We start from the raw sequence: 18,694 nt of genomic DNA, 5'->3' as shown, positions 1-18,694 counted from the left end.
GCTCAGTTTAGATATTCAGTTTTTGCTGTGAAGTTTTTGTTGGTGCTATTTTTTTTGTCTCTTAGTCTCTTCAATGTCAGATCTTAGTCTCTTCAATGTGTAACGGTTGTGTAACGATAGTTAGGAAAAAGTAAACTTGTGTAGTTAAGGTTTTATCTGACTGCATTTTGACGTTGTTACTAGGTGCTCAGTTTAGATATTCAGTTTTTGCTGTGAAAATTTTGTTGGTGCTATTTTTTTGTCTCTTAGTCTCTTCAATGTCAGATCACGTTGGTGCTGTAATGAGGCATGGCATTAGGTAATTCAATTAGTAGATAGGTTGTGTAACGATAGGTTGTGCAACAGTTGTGTAACGGTTGTGTAACAATAGTTAGGAAAAAGTAAACTTGTGTAGTTAAGGTTTTATCTGACTGCATTTTGACGTTGTGACTAGGTGCTCAGTTTAGATATTCAGTTTTTATATAGTTAGGAAAAAGTAAACTCGTCTCTTAGTCTCTTCAATGTCAGATCACGTTGGTGCTGTAATGAGGCATGGCATTAGGTAATTCAATTAGTAGATAGGTTAAACTCAAACATCTATTTTTGTTATGTCTTCATTTGGTTGACAGTTTAGTAAAAAATGTAAATGAGCTCGGGTCGGAACATCATGTGCAAACGCACATTAACGAGCCGCCTTGTTGTGCTCTATTTGGCATCGGAACTTGCTCCTAATCTTTTCACTGAGGTGTTTTTGTTCATGTGACACCCTGTTTTTTGTTATTAACTGTTTTTTTTGCTCGGAACATTTCTTGACGAGCATTTTAGACTGAAAACTCAATAAGAGCTCTCAATAACTTTTGCATTGGACTGTGCGACTGATGAAAATTTACCAAGAGGCTTCCTTTGGGGGTCATTATTTGTTTTGGATCAATGCCGGATATGGTACTTTTTGCTAGAAATTCATTTGCAGATGGACGCTCAAAAGCCACAATCAGGGATGACTTTTAGAGGTACTTAATGAGTTATAGATCTCTTCTTTCAGGCTCCAACTTTACTTTTATCATTTCTTTTTTTCTCAATGTAGCGTTGAACTTCAGCATTTTTTTGCTCAATTGTTCTTCCCAAGTTTGTTAGGTATTGTTGGTACGCTAATGGTGAATGTGCAGGCATGCACAAACAAACACCAGGCTATTCAGCCACAACAAGAAGTCATAAAAAGAATTGTAGTTTTTCTCTGCAAGCTGAAACTTCATTATTCAATATTAGCCGCCTTTATAACAGAGACTGTTGACAGTTTGCTTTAAATATTCAAAACGTCACTTTTAATAATTAATCCAACCTTTTTCAAAACTGAACATACGCATATCCGCAGTCATATTTTTGGCAAGTATTTAACTGTCGTCTGTTTCTGCAAATATGTTAAACGAGTGGTATATATAGTTTGTAGATTAAATCAGTTTTCATTACACTCAACTTCAAATTAAGAAAAGTGTTATCTAATTTTCTCAACAGCGGTCTGTGTTCTATCTGTTTTGAAGGTAAGACATAAAAATTAACGTGCCACTTTATTAGTTACCCTAATTATGGTGTCTAATTCAATCATTTGGGACATCATTATGCGACTTGCTTGAATCGTAGGCATTTAAATGGGAGTCTAGGTGTCAAAATAATACTAATGTTTATCAGTAAGAACCCTGGTAGAGCTTTAAATATGTACCCGATGTTTTGAAGTTTAAACGAAAATGGCCAAATTTAATATACTTTGGTTGCCCACAAAATTTTTTAGAGAAGTTATTGTGGGCCCGCACGCTTGATAATATTAGCTAAAATACGCCATACACTAACTAACCGTCTCTAAAATACATTGGCTGGCACACAACGTGCATACAAGGTGCAAAATTTAACAACTCAGAGTTTTCTCGCATTCCCTAAAGTTTATTTTGCAAGTTTAGCTTCAGAAAGTAACTAGGGCGTTAGTGCAAATTTGAAGTGCTGATGGGCTGTAACGAAAACAATATGGTTCTAAGAAAGCTAGAAAAATTCTACAATTACTCCACTTGCACAATGGAAAAATTGAAGTAGAACACACAAATTGAAAACAATGACTCAGCGCCAAAAAATCAAAATATTTCATCGAAAAAACTCAAGTAATCAATTGAAGGAAAACTTTTCTTGAAAACTTAAATTTATTTTTTCTCAGCTCAGACGTTTGAAATGGGTATAGATTTGATTACAAAAGCTGCTGCAAATCATAATCTGGCGTCGGTTTGTAATTTTGTAACAGATCTTGTCTCAACCAAACAACTTTACTGTAGAAAAGGTTTTTTTCGTTTCTTAAAATTTATCTACCAGAATATGCGTTTTCTTGAAGCAGCAATAATACTTCAAATCATCAACATTCTGTTAAGCATCAAAGTAAACACAATAATCTTATAGTCTTAGGTCTGTGCCTTGAAAACGCCAGCTCGCATTAAAACAATCCGCTGTGAGTTCCCTGTCAGTCCTTTTACTCATCAGCGTAGTCAAGAGCCTGAGACGAAGAACAGGAGGAAGAGCACCGCTTAGCGCCCTTGAAAAGTGCGCAAAAATAGTTGTTGTTGAGTCTTTGTTGAAAACTGGGGCTTTTACTCATATCCCGCCGAATTCTTCTCTTAGAAATGTCCAAAAATGTACAATGAGCCAAAAATGTGCTTACTGATTGGGAAAACAACTGCTTAAAAAAGTGAAACCATGACTGGTAGATGAGGTTTGACGATTTATTTTTTTTTTACTTGACTAGACTTCAAAAAAGACCTGCATGAATTGTAATCAAACTAAACCTCATTTGCATAACCAATGAACCTAGGGTTGAGATGGACGAGATGTGAGGGAGCTTGGATGATTGCTACACCGCATGACCGAAAGATAACTGGTACCGAAAGAAGAAACTGAGTGTGAGTGCTCTGTGCAAAAGTTGTATCAGAAATGAAAATCCAGTATAAATTACTGTGTTAGATTCAGCAAAATGCGGTGCTGTGATAGCAACAGAAATACTTTATTAGAGTAGTGTAGCAACTGGGACCGCAGATCCAAACTAATAAAGGCTGGCGAAATTAGTTGTTTGGTTCAGACAACACGTGCACTGTTATGTCACGAAAGATGGTTCAAGGAGATTGGGGCTTACGGAATTCAATTCCTCAAAGATCTAGACCACTAGTTTGGTCCTTACGTCTAAAGATACAGTCCTTTAGATGTATGATGACTAAATATCTTCGGCTCCGGCCAAAGGGGAGGCGAAATATAAATCTTTTGAAAAAAAAAACAAAAAACCGCAGAACAACCGAAGGGTTTAAAAATCTTGTTGTTCGAAACTTAGTTTTTGATTAGAAAGATTTAAGAAAAAAACGAATTTGTCAACATTTTTAAAATCCACAATAAGAGAATAATATTTTGATACTGCCCTTTTTGCGAAGTTATTTGTCTCTGAAATTATAATTTTTTTTGGAAAAAAGCTTAGTGAATGTTCTTTGCGAATCACTTTATCTCTTCAATATAATTCTTTCAAAAAAACTTTACAATATAAACAAGCAAAACTGTTTAACGAATCTCCTGGGCGATCGATTGTTGCTGACATTTTTCTAGTTCAATACAGCGGATTAAATCTATCGGGTTGACGTGATTTATGTCTTATATTTGCTTGCACGTTTATCGAATTGTTTTTTCAGCCTAACGCATTCAGACAGCCATTAAACAGTACAATTAGTACTTGATGCATTCATTGAAATTCGTTAAAAAAGAAATCAAGGTAAATTTTTCCAAGAAGAATTGAAATAAAGTATGAATATACCAATTTTGTATCGTAATCAAAAGACCATATATGAACAGAAAAGTTTCGAAGTAGAGAAAAGATTACAGGAGTTTCAGGTTAACTAACAGAAAGTGAATATAAATATATGTAGAATTTGAGTTGCCAGCTTATTTTACGAATTTTTCATATCATTGAAAAGAATTTCATCCATCTAAGAATTTGAAAAATTGTTGAATTGTACCACTAAAGGTGGGGGTGTGGGGTTGCGAGAAGAGACGCTGGTCTGCCCTCTTAAACGATGAACGTTGATGAAATCTTTTGATTAGAAAATTGTACTCAATTGAATACAAAGAACTTCAGATGAAAAAAAATTTCCGTGACGAAATTGGACTTAGTTTAAAATCTAAATACTCTAATTTAGTTAATTTATTTTTATACTTTTCACCCCAATTCATTTAACCCAGCTTATTTTTTCATTATTTCTTTTCACTCTATCATTTAACTCTGCCAGCATTTCTCACCCGAAGCCCATTCCTACCCATCCCTAATTTTGAATATTGATTTTACCAATTAATTAACATAAAGAATTCAAAACTGGGTAAAATGTGAGAGGGTTGAATTAATCGGAGTGAAAGTAAAGGGGTTAAAATGATGAACGCCCTATCTGATCTACTAACTTTACTTAGGTAATTTGATTAATTTTGTACTTTTGAGTTTGATACTGCAGGTTGCTAATAATTTTTTTAAAATCTAACATTGATGTTTTGAAGGCAAACTGATATATTGTAACAATCTGCATTCTACAGTTATGAATTGTTCGAAATAAAAATTCGTCAATGCATGGAAAATTTTCAACAAGTTAAGCAAACTGCCTGAATAATCTTAGAGCAATTTTAATTATTAATTCATTTTGGACGTCTTGCCGCAAAGTTTCGACAGCTTGAAGAAGAACCAAAATTTTCTGAAATTTACTTAGAGGGCGTCGACGCCACGGGTACTTTTGTTTACCAACGCTTCTCAAAACAAACATGCTGCGCTTTTCTGTTTGTTGTTGAGACAGAAGAAGAGTTAAAAATCGACAACAATCGCGATCTCAGTATTTATTCAGTTAAATATTGAAGCCATTTCTCGTTTGAAATCGATACGACGGTTCAAATTCGGTGACTAAGATTTTCCTTATTAAGTCAGGTTTCATCAGATCCTTCAATTTTGTTTGTCAAATGGTATGTGTATTTGGAACACATATTTTTAATGAATGCTAACTGAAATTCAGAAAGGTCAAGATTTCTGAAAGGTGAAATTTAATTTTAAAAAAGAATGAACAAGAACTTGTGGAAAATTCCCCACGCTCCTTAGCTATATATGAAGTTTTAAAAGGATGTAAATTTTTGTGTCAATTCAATTATAGTTCAAATTTCTCTCTTTTCATTTTTTTGTTTTCAGTTAAAAATAAGCCTCTTTTGCTGGGATAGTCAGCAATTTCAAGTGATTTTATGAGGAGCAAAATTTTTCAATGCCTTTCTTTCGTTCTGCTTACCATCTGGGTCTGAAAATTAAAACTACTGAACAGAGAACTAGATTTTCTATTTCTTTCTTTCTTTTTCAGACACCCCTCATACACACCACCTTAGCCCCAACAACCCCCACCCCATCCACCGCTATCGATATGTCACAGGATTTAATGGCTTCAATTTAGCCGATCTGTTTGATTGGCAGAAAACATTAAGATGGTTTGTGGATAGTTATTTCATTTTTTAGAAAATCAGTGCACATTTTCATTCGTCTGTTTTCTTTTGTTTAAAAAATGTTAGTTTATGCTATAAATAAGACTTTCTTGTATTTTGTGGCATATTTTAAGGAGTGAACAGGGCTTTCAAACCTTCAACAAGGCATTTGGGCTCCACTTAGGGAAAATGTTGTTAGACACGCCCATATAACCTAACTTACTCTGGCTAAAAACACTTGGAGTATTTGTTCACGTAATAATTTGGCGGGAAAAGACAGACGTGGCGACTTCGATGAAAAGACGCAACGACGGGCAAAATTGGGAATATAGAATGACCACGTGATAAATGAGCGAGGGAGAGGAGATACGGGTAGTGGATTCGTGACGATAGAGTGGTTAGATAGTGGCCATACTATGGTAAGGCAGTGGCCATAGTGTATATAGCTTGGTTGCTTCCTTCATTCCCCTTTTGCCACAAATCAGTTTTACAACTCCTGATCAGGGCTAACTTTGAGTCCCTAAAGGGTGCTTAAGTATCGGAGATTGCAACCTAATGAAGAGTGAACAAACCCAACCGTCATTGCCCATCGTCACACTTCGTTTCATAATGGGCAGCGATGTTCCCTCAAAACTCTCTCTCCTTTCCCAATTTCTACCCTTACAAATCTTACAAAAACTAACAATTTTTACAACTGCTTCACAATAACTCCCTGCAAACACACCACTAGTTTACTAACCAAGATCTCACAAAAATCAACAACCTTAACATACCCCCCATCCACCCCCCCCCCCCCCCCCCCCTCAACCTCAGCCAGTGCCCATCGCATCCTTTAGGTTAGCCCGACTACCTCGTATCGCACATTATTCACCCTGTCTTGGATTTTTTCCTGTTTTCCTCGCTTTATCATTTCTACCCATGGCGATTTATTTTGCGCCAGACTGAATCTTTGGAGCGCAATTAACGTTTGGCTGTCGGGGCTGGATGGGTTTCATAAATGCCAAGTCCCATTTGTTCCGTCGTTATTACCCTCACTCATTGGCCAGAAGTGCCCTTCTTGGTTAGACATCAGAACTAATTCCAATTTCAAGTGGTTGCTGTTTAAAAACAGTTATATAAATAATTGTTTTGTTTCTGACTGCTTTTTCCTCATTCTTTGACATTCATTTATTATTTACATTTATTGAAAATATTTGGAATTTCAAAGTTTTGATCCAATTTTACCCGCTTTGTGTATTTTAGTGTTACAGTTTCGACTAAGTTTTACTTTAAAAGGTGTCAATAAAATAAACAATTTGGTGTAGTGTAATTTTGCTTTTCGAGATTGCATTTTAAAATTGCAAGGAAAACAAAGGTTGACTGAAAACTGAACAATTGCTGTCTATTTTTAGCGATATTGTTAATCAACAACAATAGCGCGTGTGAAAAGATTGTTTTTGATATGCAGTTTGATTTTGACTGCCCTTATTCACCTTGTGTCTTAAAATAGAGTGAATTCCTTTGTGAACAGAAAGTGGTCAATTTTTTAGTTCAACTTCAATTTACATCAACTTCCTTCCACCCTTTTGTTCAGTTGAACTACAAGTGTTCACGTAAGAAAAGTAGTGGTATGAATATAAGCGTGGGCGTGTAAGAGGGTGTATGTACTTTATTTACACCAAACACCCTTTTAGTTAGTTACAATTGCATTTACTCTCGCTAAAGTTACGCGCCATATGTCAAAAATGCCTCCGGGTTCTTTTTGTTCGCATGGGTCACTTTAGCCTTCGCACTTCGCAATTGGCGCTTGGCACATCTTCAACAAGGTCAGCTATCTTACAAATAAGAAAACTTCAACTTTTCTATCATTTTTCAATCATCACGAGCGATGAGTGTTTGATCTTTTTCTGGTTTGCTAAATGAACGTTAAAAATCGCTTTGAAAATGTAAGAATTGTGGTAACGGTTCGTATGAGTTGCAGTTTTTAGCGCTGAATGCGGTGAAATCCGAAAATGAAAACTTCATCGCTAAAATGGAGTTTTGCAGAAATCCAGCGCTATGATAACCGCAAATTTGTTAGTGGTAAATTTTTGTAAGATTTGTGACTATTAGCTGTGAAATTTGTATTTTCACTTTCACCACATTCCCTCACCGCGTTCACTTATAAAATAACTGTATTTAATGAATGGAAATTAGTGGACGCTAGACATGCGATGCAACATGCTCACAAAAAGTTGTTTTTTAAAAAAAATTCAGTTTTTTGTCAATTCTCAAAATTTTCTTACTAGATATTTTATACAACAAAAAATTGAGTAATTTTTTTTTCTTTTATGCACTGTGTTTTTTTAACTAGACAAATTTTGAATTCTTGCAATCTGCGTGGTCGCCATTATCAAATAATCTTGGCTTATATTGATCTAAAATTTAAATGTTTGCTGATTATTTCTTATTGCCAATCTTAATGTTTTCTCAGTGATCAATGATATTATCTTCTGCAAACAATTCATTTTGTAACCTTGCAAGACACAAATAACACATTAAAGGTTGCTAAAATGGGGTTTATGTTCATCAAAGTAACCCTCTATTCACGCACACCGAACTTTATAAAGAAACTTCTTTGTTTCTTTTTAAATCAGCAATTCTTCATTTGAAACTCAAGAGCATTGCTCTTCAAATACCTTTTAAAAGTTGATTTTAAACAACAATGTGTCGGCCAGATCTGAAGGATTGAACCATTTATGATAGTATGTTGTTGTAGACACGGCAAATCTGCAATATAATATTTTGGAGTTTTCTGTCCCTTTATTCATCGCCATTCAGTGTGATGATGATGTTCCACAAAGGCATCAGCGTATCAATATTTATTGTTATTAACAAAAGTATAATCACACCTCAGCTCTTCACTGTTATCTTGGCATCAACCGGCAAATGTAGTTTCCATGACTTCTGTTTTGTCTTTATAACCTTGCATTCATTTAAAAAATGTACGAATTAACAGCTCCTGTACTTCACTTTTTTCTCTGGAAGTCAATCGTTTTTTTAATTTGTTGAGAGCGGTGAATTATAATTATTCAATAATAGAATGCGAAAACCACATTGTATTTTGAAATTATGCTATGCCCACCAAATCTATTGTTTTTTTTTACGAAAGCTATTATTCTCTTTGTTCAATATGTGTTTTAATTTTCAAAATAGAATTTGCAATCATATTTCTTCTGAACTTAAATTGAAAGTCTGATTTCGTGGTTTCAGTGGCTTAAGTTGAAGGCCCATTTTCGTGGATCCATCTGCAGCTCTGTTGATGTCTGAACAAAGTGGATTGCACTGCAACATTATCTGCTGTTATGCGATTCATTTTTTCCTGTCAAAAATAACTACGGTTTAATGTCCAAGAAATTTGTATAATCACAAAAAAAACTCTTAGCTGTTTTTGTCCTTCAGCCTTATATATCCAATCTGTTTGAAATTCGATTTGTGTTGCTTATCGATAGATACTTGTTGTGATAACGGTAGTATGCAGGGATCAGAAGTAAATTGAAGAGACTGTTGCTCTCGATTATTTAAAAAAAATGCTTGATAAAAATATTCATGGACAAGAACAATATCGAATTGATAAAAGCGCATTGCTCAACTGCAGCTTAAATTATATGAAAATTGTAATTTCGTACTGATGATTTCAAAACTTTGCTGCATTATTAAACTGTAAATGCCGTTAAATTGCACATGTGAGTGTATGAGTCGCAAACAATATGCTATTGTTTGAATAAGTGGGGTTGCAAATCGACGTGGGGGGCAGTAACACCAAAGAGCCCACAAAGTTTACTTTTCCATTTTTTATTAATAGCCGCCCTCATCTTCTCAGCCGGCTATTATAGCGCTCTTATTTTTTTTACAATTCAAAGAATTTGAATTGTATTGGGGCGCTGTCTTTTTTACGACTCGAAGAGGAGTATTGGAGAAGTCCTTTTTTTTAATCAATTTTATTGGAGTGATTTTTGAAGCGGGAAATGAAACGCTTGAAAAAATTTGGAGTGATTTTAGTGCTGAACAAAAGTGAAGAACGGAGCGAAAAGACAGTGGTTTTTGTTCATACCGCTGTTTTTGAGAGAGCGAGAAATTGATGTGTGAAAAAATTTTCTCTAAGCGTGCGAAATTTTTTTGTTCACGTGCGGCTTTTTAAAGCAGTTTTTTTTCATTAATTTTGGTTATGAGGTTTGGTTATTATTTTGTTTTAATTTTAGGTTGGTTTCGATAGTGCTTTGAAGGTTTTTGGAAATTCATGTGAATTTTATGATAAATCGGAGGTTTTTAATAGCCGCCCTCACCTTCTCAGCCGGCTATTATTGCGCTCGTATTTTTTTTTACTTCGTCAAACTTTTTTTCGCTTTACCATTTTGCCGCTTTTTCGACATTTTGCGGGAAATCTTTTTGACTTATCTAGGCTAGTTTCTCTCTTCTCTCATTCTGCTAAAAGTGAATTTGAACATCAGTTGCTAAGCAAAGCAATTCAAAATGAACAGAGTCCGTATAAAAAATTGAAGTCAGAAATAGAAACGGGATAAACCCATTAAGCCCAATTTTAGATGACCGCTATTTGAACGTCGGTCCTATAAGTATTAGTTACCTCTCTCTAATGCTTATTGTTATTGATAGGAGCCCCTGTAGCCTCTCTCTAAGAAACGGAAGGATTTTTTTCAATATATTTTATTCATTCAATCCCAATCATGCTTATTGGAATCAACGGCGTCTATTTTCCGGCAATCTGCCGGGTATGTTTAATGTATTTTGCTGATTTTCGGGCTAATTTTTGCGTTTTTTTGACGATTATTTTGTGTTACTGGCTGAAATTGGTATTGAAGAAACCCCTTCTACTTGAGCAAATTTTTGATAACATTTGGTTACATTTTTGTGGGTAGCAATCATTTTTTTGTTGAGAAATATGACAAAAAATGGCGAAAATTGGAACAAATTTTCTTAATTTTTTGCAATTTTTCGTTTTTTCTCTTCTTAGCTAAGTTTTTTTTTAGCCTATTATGACTTGCCTATTGTTTTGCGAGCATCTGGATACTGTATTGGCTGACTGGATTTTTTTTTTGGATTTATATGCTTTTGAAATTTTAACAAATTTCAAAAGAATATGTATGCTTTTTCCAGTTTTTCAGTGAAAGTTGTTTTTAAGAGCTTTCTTTTCATAATTTAGCCTAAGGTATTTTCTAGAATTCACATAAGTGACTTTAGTAAGTACTAGTTGTTTTGATGAAGTTATCTTGGCAGAGATAGTTTTTTTGGGATCTCAATTTATAACAATATTTGATTAGATTTTTTATCATATTTTAACAGATTTGTTTTATTGTCCTTACTTTTTTGTTTCATGGTTTTGTTTCAAGATAATCATAAATTAGTCAAGGCAAGTTTTATTTGACGAGTAGTTGGATGGAGTTTAAATGATTTTTCACTTCGAGTCGTTTCCGGAATTTCTTCCGGCTATGTTTTTTTTAAGACCTGTTCACACATTTTCATGATTTTTGAAGTCAAATTGGAGTAGTTATTTTGGTCGCGCCGAAACAGGAAATGAAGCGAAAAAGCGAGTGGTTTTGCGGCGGGAAATTTTTTCTCTAATTTTAAAGTAGAGTAAGAAAACGGTGTTTGAACAAAAATTTGGTTTCTCGGTAGTGGTTTTTTGTTCACATGCGGCAATTTCACTCTGATTTTTACTGTTTTTTCGATTTTTTGGATAGGATTTTTTTCTAAATGGTTTTCTCAATCCATTGGCAGCTCATTCTAGGCCTAGTTTTTTGTTTGAATTTTAATTTTCATTTCTCGCTTGTGGTTTTTTTGTTCACATGCGGCATTTTGATATTGATTTTCTGTTTTTTTCTTTTTTTTGTTCTGATTTTTTTAAAATGGTTTTCTCAATTCACTGATAGTCCTTTTTAGGTCTAGTATTTCTGTGTAGTCAGTGAAAATTCTTTGAATTGTACGTCAAGACTTGTCCTGCTATGTTTTTTTACTTCGTCGAACTTTATTTCGCTTTACCATTTTGCCGCTTTTTCGACATTTTGCGTGAAATCTTTTTGACTTCTCTAGGCTAGTTTCTTTCTTCTCTCATTCTGCTAGAAGTGAATTTGAACATCAGTTGCTCAGCAAAGCAATTCAAAATGAACGGAGTCAGTATAAAAAATTGAAGTCAGAAATAGAAACGGGATAAAGCCCAATTTTAGATGCCCGCTATTTGAACGTCGTTCCTATAAGTCTTAGTTACCATCTCTTATGCTTATTGGTATTGATAGTAGCCCCTGTGGCCTCTCTCTAAGAAACGGAAGTATTTTCAGCTACGAAATGCCATCAAAATAAATCTGACAAAAAAAGTTTTTGTACAAAAATCTTTTTTTTTTTCAATATCTTCTATTCTTTCAATCCCAATCATGCTTATTGGAATCAACGGCAGCCATTTTCCGGCAATCTGCCGGGTATGTTTATTATTGAGAAAAGTGGCGAGAACAGTGTCATCTCTGAATCAATTTTGACGAATCTTCCTGTTCTCCAATCAATGAAGAGAATTGAGCGTCCACCCACTCGAATAAATTTTGAGCTGAGCATTAAATTTAAGCAGGTCATGCGATTTAGTTGGAACTGAGGGAATGCTTTACGCCTGCAATTTTTGCATTTTTTCTGAAATGAGAAAACCATATTGGCAAAGATCAATAATTCTTCTTGACGTTTTTGGAAATAAAAAAAGTGTTTAACTAGCAAGTTTTTTCTGAATTTTTTTTGTGCACAAACTACAATTTGTTGTTTTTATTTAACCTCTATAATAGTTTGAGTTTAAATGAAATAGTTTAAAAGTGTACATTTTACGGATTGGTAAGCTTAAAAGTATTAGTTAAAAGTCAATTGATAAATAGCTTTGAACTGAAAAAGGAGCGATGTTAATGATTCGTCGCCTCGTTAGTTGTTCAATGATTTTAAGCCTGAGTGATGATAATGCTCGCACATATCAATTACAACTGTTCTTAAAGCGATTGTTCTGCGATATAAAGTAAAGTTCAACTCACATAAATTTCCGTTTGATAATGAAAACTGTTTCCTTCAATTTTCTGCTGGTATTTCTCCAACTGGCGGATACCAGCGATAGAATATCCTCGGAAACAGAAGTATGTGTTTGAAAACTGACTCAAAATTGGCACCGACAAAGCGCGCCAGTTGCTACTTGAGTCGGAATTTAAGTGAAACAAGAACAGACGGTTCTTTCCGGCTTTGATTTTTTTCATTCCTTTTGAAGTCAAGGATGCAACTGCTAATTATGAAAGACTTTCAAAGTTAATTTGCTGCTAGACGCGGCTCTACTATTGGACAACTGTATCCTATGTATATATAGTACCATTTACCCTGGGGCCTTTTTCAGGTATATATTATACGCATTCTCTCTCACACACGTGAACAGGCCGGCAACCAAGATCGATTATAGAGCTTGGATGCAAAAGAAACTAGTCAATTTCTCTTTCTTTTCTGTCAATTTTTCTTTTTGTTCAAACACGCGTGACCAGAATTACTTTGGGAATTGGAAAACTCATAGCGTTACTTTTCCTTTGGAGTTTTTCTTTTGAGCATTGAGTAATCTATCATTTTCAAAATATTTCACAATCATTAACCCCCTGTCAGTTATCCCGCACTTTTCCAGGCCCAGGAACTTCCGAGTGACTTATTTTGTATTTATGAAGTGAGCCTACGCATACCAATATTGCCATTCTTTCATGCAACAAGATTAAGCTGAATATTTATTAAGAGCAATGAGGTAAAATTGAACTAAAATTGATTTAGAAATGAAAAGTGAAAACGAGGTGAAAAAGATATTTTATTCATACCACTTCAAGTTTGGGTCAATTCAATGATAAACTCGAATTTAACCCAATTTATGAACTCTATCCGCTATCCGCTTGCTGCTTTTGATTTATAATAGCGCCAGCCCTTGTTTTTGTTTATGCTAGTGTATGTGAATGTTTTTTCCTTTTATCTTATAGGTTATGAATTTTCACTCGTCTTGGGAGAAAGATATAAGCGTCAGTAGATAAAGAACCCCCTGCCAATTTTAAGTCTTATCTAGAATCGAGCGAGCCAATTTTTGGAAACTAATCTCAATTTGCAATCTAAGTAAGCCAGAGAAACAAGAAAAAGAGAGAAAGAGCGAGCAACTTTTACCATATAGCCAGAAGGAGCAATAATTCATCTCACTTTTGCCATAACCCCTGCTAACTATTACTAGTTACCTCCACTAACCACAGTTATATCTACTCCTTTTCTAATTCTGTCGACCTGTGAATATTAATCCCCTTGTCTCACTTCTTTTTCATGATCTTAATTTTTCAACTTTTGTATTCCTCATACTCAAATTTGCCCAGCCAACCCGCCTCCGAGTTCTTCCGTGAATTTGGGAGTTTAGTTAGCGAGGTTGGTTTAAACTCTTCACAACCCGGACGGGTGTATAGTTTGTTCATTCTTCTGAGAAACCCCGCCCCTTTTTTGTTGAGATTTGGCCGCTTTAAGCCCCGTGGGCCACTTCCTGGGAAAGCCACTTGTGTTAATATTCTTTCATCTAATCCCTATACTGTTCTTACTTTCGTCCCTTTATCTCTATTTTTCTACTGACCAGTGAGTATTGGTAGTGTATTGGCTATATACTACTACTCCTAACCCTCTGCTGTAGTTAGTGTGTGACTATAAAAGATTTGATCACGCACACACACCGCATCACTTATGAAGACGAGGGGGAACAGGATATTATTTCAAGTAGACCCCCCTCATCAATTAGCTGCTGTCGATTGAAATCAAATCAGGTAAGAATTAGAAAGCAATCAACCTAATCTACCTACAAAGATTTATACAACCATTACCATTCAACTTTTGTTTGTCTCATTTTGCTTATCTCGAGGGGACTGAATAAAGCCAATTCGGGACACCCTACTTACCAACTCGACAAAAAATTTCAGGTCCGTCGCTGATTAAAGTTTATTGCTGAAAACTATTTCCTACTGAACTAGTTTCTGGTCATTTTTATCATTACAAATTAGATGAGGCCCCATATTTTTGACTGATTTCGAGCATTTTAGCCTGTAGATTTTACCTGCAGATTTCTGCGAGTAGACTCCACATTTTGCTAAACAGACTTCACATCCACAATTTTGTACCTAAGTCCACTACTTATCTAAGTTAAATCCACACGCTCACCAAACGAAGACGAAAATAGCAGAACAAGGAGGCTCGGTAATGTGCAATTGCGCATAATGTTCCTACCCCGCTCTTCCACATTTTTTATTTAATTGTCTAAAAAATGAGACAGAGATAGGAAACTTTCAAACCCAAATAAGGCCAAATGTTCAAAAATGACAACCCTTAGTTAAAACGAAAGCACTCACAAGACCAAATTGTGTTTTCTATAAAAAAATATGGGACCTGTCAATAGTTAAATTACAAGTTGTCGGAAAAAACCAAATTTGGCAAAGTTCAAAAATTTACCGTTTATTTTCAAAATAAGTATACTAAAAGTCATTGTAGCCATTTCGTATCAACTGAAAGCATTTGATCGCGTAACTCCTACCTCTGTAAGAAGGCAATCGGACCATTGGTGTTTGAAAAATAGAAAATGCTAGCAAAAACTAATAAAATCATCAAAATTGGCGAAGCAATGTAAACCATTAGTTTTTCCCGGAAAACTTGACATATGATTATTGGGCCTTATTTGAACGTAAATCAGGCTTGTCGATATTTGAACCTTCACATGAAATCTTACTTGTTCTTGTTTGAGCTGAAATACACAAAAAATAGCGAAAAAATTTCAAAAAAGAGTGAACGAATACAATCTGCATATGAACAAACATATTTGGTGCCAATTTTCATGAAAAAGTCTTATTTTTCTAAAATGTATCCAAATCTTTAATCACAATTTAACATTTCAGCAAGCCTTCTTTGTCTTCAAAATCAAAACCAATCACGCTATTGTTAACAAATTGATCATTTCTCAGTAAAATTGCTGAATACTGGAGCTAAAATTGCGGAAAGTGTCAAAACACAAAAACGGGAATCAGTCGTATGTTCAATAAATTTTAAACATCGCTAACTTTTCGAAAAAACAGAAAATGAAAAACAAAACAATTTTTGTTATTTTATGTTTGACGGGCTTTTTAAAGACACTTACCACAACTATGTACAATGAATAAATCGACAGGCCAAAAATGACTGAACAAAAAACGGTTTAAAATATAGCTCCCCTCATCCACCCCCTCCGACTAAAGTGGGGTTGGAGCAATTATAGTCTAACCGTGAGAAAAACTATTAGTCAAGTGTCGAACAATTGAAAAATGCATTTTTTTTTATTTCACAAAGTTCCCCGTTTTGTCTATCATTAAATGAAACAATCTTGACTGAAACTATCATGAGTGGGGAAAAGGTTGCAAAATTTTAGGTTTAGCTGTTTAAAGTTTTCTAATTGATTGCCAAAGGGATAAGAGAATTTACTGGTCTGCGAAAGATCTGAAATGCAATTCAAATACCAAATTGATTAAGCAATTTTGCTCGATATGACCGCATTCATGGTGTCGACTCCAATATTGATTTGCTGATTCAGGTATCTTTGAACGTTTTCTGTCTTTACTCAGAATTTCCTTAATCTAATTTTTGTCTGGTTGTTTTCACTGACAGAAATATTTAACGTAATGTTCTAAGCCATAGAAAAAACTATTTGGGTAGCACAGTGCATTGACAGTTGCGTTTGCCCCTTATTTTGCAACCACTTTCATCCTGGGTTTCCGTTGAAAGTTTCGTAGGTGATAAAAATGCAAAAATTCTTCGTTAAAAATATCAAATAGGGTTTGATTTTTGGTACTGTTTTTTTTTGCGTTTATAATCAAATTTGTTAATGCTCAAAAACTGGAAAATTTTGTTGAAAACATAACTTTTGCTAGAGCTCACAAAAAATTGTATCAATTTTTACCTATGCATTTAAAAAACCAATTTTTCTTCTGGAACTAATGTTCCTCGAGGGATTCAGTTTTTCTTTGAGGGCTTCTGCTATTTTCGTCAACTATAAACTCGCGTTGAGTAAAAGAAAATGATAGAGTATATCAAAACATTTTGTTTTTGGTGAAACTGAATGTTTCTAATCTGAATACTTTTTTTGATCTATATCGATTGTCTACTGCGTTAGAGAAAACCCAATATTTGCTTAAAAAGAGATTAAAAAAAGAGATATAGAGATATTCAAAAACATATGAGAAAAAATTTGAACCAAAGATGTTAAGAGGTTTACAGTGATAACGAGGAGTTATCTCTCAAAGAAAAATTATTTTGCAACTTTAGGTTGTTTTACAGAATAGGATTGTTGTTTTACTTGAAGCACATTTGAAGTTGTGTCATGCTCAAATACACTTAAAGAAAGGTTTGTGTTAAAGAACAGGGCGTTACAATTGACATTTTTGCGTTTTTTAAAATATTATTATTTTTTCAATATTATCTGTTATTGAGTTGAAATACACAAAAAATAGCGATAAAAATTTCAAAAAAGAGTGAACGAATTCAATCTGAATATGAACAAACATATTTGGTGCCAATTTTCTTGAAAAAGGTCTTATTTTTCTAAAATGTATCCAAATCTTTAACCAAAAAATTTAACATTTCAGGAAGCCTTCTTTGTCTTCAAAATCAAAACCAATTATGCTATTGTTAACAAATTGAGCATTTCTCAGTAAAATTGCTGAATACTGGAGCTAAAATTGTGGAAAGCGTCAAAACACAAAAACGGGAATCAGTCGAATGTTCAATAAAATTTCAACATCGCTAATTCTTCGAAACAAACAGAAAATGAAAAACAAAACAATTTTTGTTATTTTATGTTTGATGGGCTTCTTAAAGATACTTACCACAACTATGTACAATGAATAAATCGACAGGCCAAAAATGACTGAACAAAAAACGGTTTAGAATATAGCTCCCCTCATCCACCCCCTCCAACTAAAGTGGGGTTGGAGCAATTATAGTCTAACCGTGAGAAAAACTATTAATCAAGTGTCGAACAATTGAAAAATGCATTTTTTTTTATTTCACAAAGTTCCCCGTTTTGTCTATCATTATATGAAACAATCTTGACTGAAACTATCATGAGTGGGGAAAGGTTGCAAAATTTTAGGTTTAGCTGTTTAAAGTTTTCTAATTGATGGTCAAAGGGATAAGAGAATTTACTGGTCTGCGAAAGATCTGAAATGCAATTCAAATACCAAATTGATTAAGCAATTTTGCTCGATATGACCGCATTCATGGTGTCGACTCCAATATTGATTTGCTGATTCAGGTATCTTTGAACGTTTTCTGTCTTTACTCAGAAATTCCTTAATCTAATTTTTGTCTGGTTGTTTTCACTGACAGAAATATTTAACCTAATGTTCTAAGCCATAGAAAAAACTATTTGGGTAGCACAGTGGATTGACAGTTGCGTTTGCCCCTTATTTTGCAACCACTTTCATCCTGGGTTTCCGTTGAAAGTTTCTTAAGTGATAAAAATGCAAAAATTCTTCGTTAAAAATATCAAATAGGGTTTGATTTTTGGTACTGTTTTTTTGCGTTTATAATCGAATTTGTTAATGCTCAAAAACTGGAAAATTTTGTTGAAAACATATCTTTTGCTAGAGCTCACAAAAAATTGTATCAATTTTTATCTATGCATTTAAAAAACCAATTTTTCTTCTGGAACTAATGTTCCTCGAGGGATTCAGTTTTTCTTTGAGGGCTTCTGCTATTTTCGTCAACTATAAACTCGCGTTGAGTAAAAGAAAATGATAGAGTATATCAAAACATTTTGTTTTTTGGTGAAACTGAATGTTTCTAATCTGAATACTTTTTTTGATCTATATCGATTGTCTACTGCGTTAGAGAAAACCCAATATTTGCTTAAAAAGAGATTAAAAAAAGAGATATAGAGATATTCAAAAACATATGAGAAAAAATTTGAACCAAAGATGTTAAGAGGTTTACAGTGATAACGAGGAGTTATCTCTCAAAGAAAAATTATTTTGCAACTTTAGGTTGTTTTACAGAATAGGAATGTTGTTTTACTTGAAGCACATTTGAAGTTGTGTCATGCTCAAATACACTTAAAGAATGGTTTGTGTTAAAGAACAGAGCGTTACAATTGACATTTTTGCGTTTTTTAAAATATTATTATTTATTCAAAATTATC

At 34.1% G+C, this 18,694-nt stretch overlaps 1 protein-coding gene across 6 annotated transcripts in view; it reads left to right on the top strand.

The window, feature by feature from the left end:
* Nucleotides 1-18,694, top strand: part of LOC142342740 (calmodulin-like) — a 91,071-nt gene that overhangs the window by 27,423 nt on the left and 44,954 nt on the right. Inside the window, exon 1 of one of the 6 annotated variants that reach the window (XM_075394267.1) lies at nt 1,169-1,517. The exons of 1 other annotated variant lie outside the window; for it this stretch is intronic. The gene's annotated coding sequence lies outside the window, so the exon portion shown is untranslated. 4 more of the 6 variants (XM_075394272.1, XM_075394269.1, XM_075394265.1 and 1 more) reach the window with 4 other exon arrangements.

Source organism: Convolutriloba macropyga, chromosome 7 (assembly GCF_964194025.1).
Source record: "Convolutriloba macropyga chromosome 7, txConMacr16.3, whole genome shotgun sequence".
In the NCBI taxonomy this organism is placed as follows: Eukaryota; Metazoa; Xenacoelomorpha; order Acoela; family Convolutidae; genus Convolutriloba; species Convolutriloba macropyga.
This window is presented reverse-complemented; position numbering and strand designations above follow the sequence as displayed.